The sequence below is a fragment of the Propithecus coquereli genome, unplaced genomic scaffold, assembly GCF_000956105.1.
Source record: "Propithecus coquereli isolate 6110/MARCELLA unplaced genomic scaffold, Pcoq_1.0 Scaffold249, whole genome shotgun sequence".
In the NCBI taxonomy this organism is placed as follows: domain Eukaryota; kingdom Metazoa; phylum Chordata; class Mammalia; order Primates; family Indriidae; genus Propithecus; species Propithecus coquereli.
Genome location: NW_012148052.1, coordinates 77,639 through 83,844, shown reverse-complemented (window position 1 = coordinate 83,844; position 6,206 = coordinate 77,639). Strand labels below are relative to the sequence as shown.

General features: G+C 39.2%; 1 pseudogene; it reads left to right on the top strand.

Annotated features, from left to right (window-relative positions):
* The first annotated feature begins 1,312 nt into the window (after positions 1–1,312).
* Positions 1,313–2,140, top strand: LOC105812302 (annotated as a pseudogene).
* The last annotated feature ends 4,066 nt before the right edge of the window (positions 2,141–6,206 follow it).

Genomic DNA, 6,206 nt, shown 5'->3' with positions numbered 1-6,206 from the left:
GCTTGGAGAAATAGGATGAAACTGGACTTAGGTGGTCTAAGGAGGAGGGCCCTGGTTAATATCTCAGGCTTTCAGTTTGAGACCCCCAGGGGACTGTAGGTAAGACTGAATCAGAAATATACCAGCAAATACAAAGATTGAAGTTGAGCTTTAGGTCAGCCTAATTTCTGATTAGCTTAAGGTGATTTCCCAATGCCCAAACTGCTTGCTAGAGTAAAAGTAAATTCACTCTGAAGCAATATAGCCTTATCCGTAAGCTCAATTATCTCATACATTTTTAATAGAGTGTTTGGAATTCAATAAAAAATTACCAGGCAGACTAAAAGATAAAAGTTTACTCAAAATTAGAGAAAAAAGAGACAATAGAAATGGATCTACAGAAAATCCAGATATTGGGCTATCAGACAAGATTTAAAGTCGCTGTGATTAAATAATAAGATGGAGAATTTCAGCAAAGACTTAGAAACTAACAAAGAATAAAATCAAAATTTTGGAACTATAAGTATAATAAATGAAATTAAGAATTATTATGGGGTTTACTCTCCCTCTCCATTTTGGTGGGCTGGCGACTGTGCACTTAATTTTGCTTTCCAGTTGTCTTGAGTTTCTCTTCCATTTGAGCCATGCACCCATGTGGCAGGACTTTATTTCAAGCCAGCATTGGAATGTGTGTGAGTCGCAGGTGCTTAATTTCAGCTGAATGCAGGTTGGGGGAAGGCAGGGAAATGCTCTGCCTGGCTTGTTTCCACATGGGCCTCTGCACTACTGGGTTTGACTTCCTTCCTCCAGACCGGATGACCCAGGAACAACAGACTCTGCTTCAGGTTGAAGATGAAATCCACTGAGGGGGGAAGGCCTGAGTCTTTAGCTCTGTTTTGCCAGCCCAGAAGTGGCTCTGGGCAAGCCTCTATAATATCTGTAGACCCCCTGAAAATCAAGTGGGCTTGGATTTGGACATTCTCAATAGAAAGTGTTAAAGGTTGATGGGAGCATAAAGGCACAGATTTGTAGGTAGTTGATAGATCCTGCAGTTTAACTTGATTCCTGGATAGAAGGTGGATTCATCTGATACCAAAGAAGTAAAATTTCAGGAGACCAAAACCAGATCTGAATCTGACTTTTCTAGTGTGGACCTCTTCAGTGCTATAAATCCTGGATATACCATAGATGATGACGCATTTTTCTTTTACACATGAAGGCAGATGATTCTTCAAATTAAAGATGGAAGCTGACTTTTCTCACCAGAAATGGTTTTATAAAATCAACTTGCAAAAATGACTCTTTTCAGTGTCTGGAGACTCACTATCACATTATGTCTTTGTGTGAAGACATGCGGCTCTGTAATTATTAAAAGTGTAGCATCAAACTCTCTGGTTATGCATGGGTCACCACCTGCTCTCGCATCTTCTGTGATCTGCAGGGTGGTGGTGAGTTTAGTCGTTCAGCAGCTATCTGCCCTGCCTGCAACAGTACCCTTTCTGGAAAGCTAGATATTGTCCACACTGAACTCAGTCCATCAGAGGAATATAAAGCTATGGTATTGGCAGGACTGCGACCAGAGTTTGTGTTGGACATTAGCTCTCGAGCACTGGCCTTCTGGACATATCCGATACATGGGGAGCGTCTCTATCAAGAATATAATTTTAGCAAGGCTGAGGGCCATCTGAAACAGATGGAGAAGACATATATTCAGCAAAGACATAGCAATGATGTAGAATTGACCTCTATAAAAAGGGATGTCACCTCCATGAAGAAAGTGCTAGAAGAATACAAGAAACAGTTCAGTGACTTTTCTGAGAAACTTATCACGAGCGTAATCACGAGTATCAACAGCTCTAAGGCCTCTATGATGGTCTTAGGCTATGAAACCAAACTATTGCTAACCAGGAAGACACACTCGAACCATCCACGATTGCACAGTCTGGTGTTTTTGGCTTCCCATCTGGGAACAACTCAAAGTTTTCTTCGGATAATATGCCAGTTCAAAATCGGAGCTGGAGATTTTCAGTGCAGACTATTTTTTGTGAGTTCTCCCATAGCACCTGAACCCAGCAACAGCTTTTTTAGTTTTGCCTCTCCAAGTCATGAATCACAGCAGGAGCAAGTCTCTAGCAGGGCCTTCAAAGGAAAAAGAATTTAGCTCACTTTACAGAATGTTTCTCTGTTCACTTTCAGTAATTTCATTTAGCAAATAATCTTTATTCTAGATAAGAGTCAGCAACCTCTTTGTGCTTTTAAGTCTTTGAAGTTGTCTTCACATTATGAACTTATAAGAAACTTAGTGGCAATGAGGAGTGACTTTAAAGTCTGGCTTCCTTGTTTCTATTATTTAAAGCATGAACATTTTAATAATCTCACTTTCACTGTTGCTGTGTTTTTCATAGATCACGATTTCTGTCTGGGCTGTTTCTCATTGAGTTCTGTGTTTACAGGTATGTACATAAGTACCTGTGTTATATGTCTACATGTCGCTTTGGAATCTGGTATATATGTATATGTATGTGTGTTAATTTACACTGGTATTTTGCTTTATTTGCCAGTATAATTGTTTGAAAATTTTGGTCTTGGAAAATGGTGGGTGTTCTGTGGCTTGTTACTTGGGTGTATGTCTTTATTTGTATATTAACATGTTTGGAGGTGCGCTCATGTCAGTGAATGAGAGTACAGTTTGATGTATGTGTGTTCAGTCTCTAGTTGTATTTAAAAATAAATCACGTTGATAAAGTTATTTTGTAAAGTTGATTTTTTGGCATTTGCAGTTGGCCCTCCATATCCTTGGGTTCTGCATCCATGGAGTCAACCAACCAACCACAGTTCGAAAATATCCAGAGGAAAAAAACAGTAAAAAATAACAATACAGCAATAAAAAAGCCAATATAGCCTAACAACTATTTGCTTAGCATTTACAATGTATTGGGTATTTTAAGTAATCTCGAGGTGATTTAAAATATGCAGGGGAAAGTGAATAGGTTATATATGAACACTACACCATTTGGTGAAAGGGACCTGAGCATTCAAGAATTTTTGTATCCACAAGGGTTCCTAGAACCAATCTGCTGCTGATGCCAAGGAACAACTGTATTTAAAATAAATCTACTTATTTTTTTACCTTTTTGTCAACTGTTGCTTTGGGTTTTACTTATTTAGGAATGCACTTCTACTGCAGAAAATTTGCCAACTTGTTATTGACCTCAAGGTACTATATTAATTAAAATAGTTTAAAGATTTTTTAAAAAAGAATAATTACTGGTTTAACAGCAGTGTAGACACAACTGAATAGAAAAACTAGTAAACGGGAAACCAAGTCAAAAGAAATTATACAAACTGAAGCAGAGTGAAATAAAAGCATGGAAAATATAAGTGTATCAGAGCAATACAGGTCAGGTCATGGTGAAAGGCTGTAGAACAGTATTTATATAGGATCTCATTCATGTAAAATACATGCAGACACAAAAAGCAATATACAAAGATATTAAAAATGGTTAATTCTGAGGGGTGACATCTGAGGTATATGTTAGTCATGTTATGTTTTTTTATACCTTCCAAATTTTCTAAAGTGAGTATATATTATGTTCATAATGAGGAAAAGGTTTGATTTCTCCTCCCCCTTCTAATCTACCCACATGTACCTTAGCATTCCTCAGAGTACATTTTTAGAAAATACTAGTTTCTTTGGCTAATAAGTGTTCCAAGAAAAAAGGACTGTTATCCAACAAATTTGGTAAATACTGATTAAATTGAATTAGCATAGGTATTTTTCCTGTTTTTAATTGTTTATGTATTTATTATGGTCAAACCCCTCAGCGTCTTTCACACACTACTGTGCATCGTGAAGCATGACGAAGGGATGAGTGCTTCTGAGCCTGTCTGGGCAAGAATCTCTTCATCGCAGAATACTTCACAGTTCCAGGCAACAGGTCTTGGAAAGTGTTTGTCTAGAGGGGGAGGAACGCTAAGTTCTCTAACAGGGCATGCCAGGCTCTACTCTGTCCTGCCTGGGCTATCCTGCTTATTTGCATATTCTCCATGTCTCTATACTTTTAACATCCCATGTCTTCTGTTTGGAACACCCACCCCTGCTCCCTGGCCCTTGTCTCCTCCTCCCCGCTCAGAGCTTTGCGCATGCCCCCTGCGCTAGAGTCAGCACTGCATGGCGTCTTGTCTCAGTACTTGCCTCTTCCCCGCCAGCCTGGGGCATCTGCATCTGTGGACTGAGCATTAAACCAGTCAGAGAGTGTGCAGCAACGAACGTTTGATAGACAGACGAACGAGGCCAATGTCACGGCTGTCTTTTCTCTGAAAGGACAGCAAATATTTTTATATGTTTATTGCTTTCTGCTGTAAAAACAGTATGTGCTGATTGAAATAACTTTAGAGAGTAGAAGAAAGTACAACGGAGAACAAAAATCATGTATTATCTTACTACTGTGTGCTTTCCATATATATATGTATATATATATCTCCTTTCAGGGTTTTAAAATGAATATATGTATGTTTTATAAAACTTAGATTAATTTTTATACAATTTTTTATCTTATTTTTTTCTACTTAACATTACACTTTTCAGTGATATTTAATATTACTTCAAACATATATAATATTGGTTGCCTAGTATTTCATAAGGTTAATAAATCATATTTATAGATATTGCCAGTAATTCTTCAATGAAAATCTTGTGCATAAAACTCTGTATTTCTTAGTTTTTCCTTAGGACAGAGTCCTAGAGTTAAAATTTCTAGACTCAAATATATGAACATTGTAAACATTCATGATATACATTTTTATGTGCTTTCCATTTGTTGATATTTTTGTTAGATGAGTTAATATATGTAATATTCTTAAAACTATATTTGGTATATGAATATTCAATAAATAAAGCCATAATAATTAGCATCTTTGCTATTTAACAAGTATGTTGAGTACCTACTGTGCCTACTATGTGGAAGGCACTGCACTAGGAAGGTAGAAATAATTATCTTCTTTTCAGAAGTGAATGTGGGTGTGAATTTCACTGTATCCTTATCTGCATTGAGTGTCACCATTTTCTATTAATAATTTTGTTAGTTTGTTCAATGAAAAATGGTATTCTACTGATTGAATTCATGTTTATCAATAACAAAAGCAAACAATTTTTTCCATATGATTAAGGCTAAGCAACAACATTCAATCCTTTTTTCTCTCCTCCCCTTTTTAAAACGTGCCACTATTTGTAGCATTTTGCTATTTCTCATTCATCAACTTGCACCACCTTCCCTCTCTGGCTTTTCCTGTGGGCTACTCATTCCTTCACCCATAACATATTTGCTGAAGGCCAGTATGTGGGAGGCACAGTGCTAGACCCTGAGGATGTGGCAGTAAACCAGACAGTCATGATCCCTGCCTCGCGGAACTTGATATCTGGCAGAGAACTAAGATGTTGAGCCATGCGCCTTCATTCTCATGAGAGGGAAGTGCAGGATGCTTTGGAAGGTTCACTTGCTCTTAACCCTTTGGGTCTCAAGCAAAGTCCTCTTTGAGCAGCTGCAGTTTAGCCAAGACCTGATGGACAAACAGAAGTTAACAGTGGGTTGGGGTTAAGGGTGAGAAGAGAAGGAATGGCATGCGAGGAAGCCCTGAGGTGCAAAAGACAGTCAAGGCAATGACAGACATCCAGTTTACATGGAGAGAGGGAATCAGGAGCAGAGGGATGTGGCATGAGTCTGGGAAGGTCAGTGGGACAGGTGACACTTGGGCTCCAGCCATCCCAACTTGTCTCCAATCTGCATCTCTGAAACTGTTGCTCCTCTTGGGACAGGAATCCTCCAACATCAGCCCCCTTACCCCTCTCTCTATGTCACCTGATACTGTCTGTGTGGTTTCTAGACTGTCACGAGCCTTTCTCAAGATGCAGCCACAGGGCATACCCCCAAGCACATTCCCTTTGTCTCCATAAAAGATTTTATTGGCTCAAACACCCCCTCTTTTGTTAGACTCCGAGACCCTAGTACAAAAGGGAACTAAAGGACGGATGTGCCTGGAAGACATTTCATAACGTCTGGTTCTGTCAGCCAAATAGTGGGCTGTCCCTCAAGCCCCTGCGTAGAGTTGAGATGGGGACTGAGGGGCGGCATGCGCTGGTGCTGCTGGGTCATGTGAATGAGTCTTTAGGGCAGTTACTGTGTGCTATGAGTCTTGTTTCTCCAGCCCTCAGCTATCCTTCCAGGGAC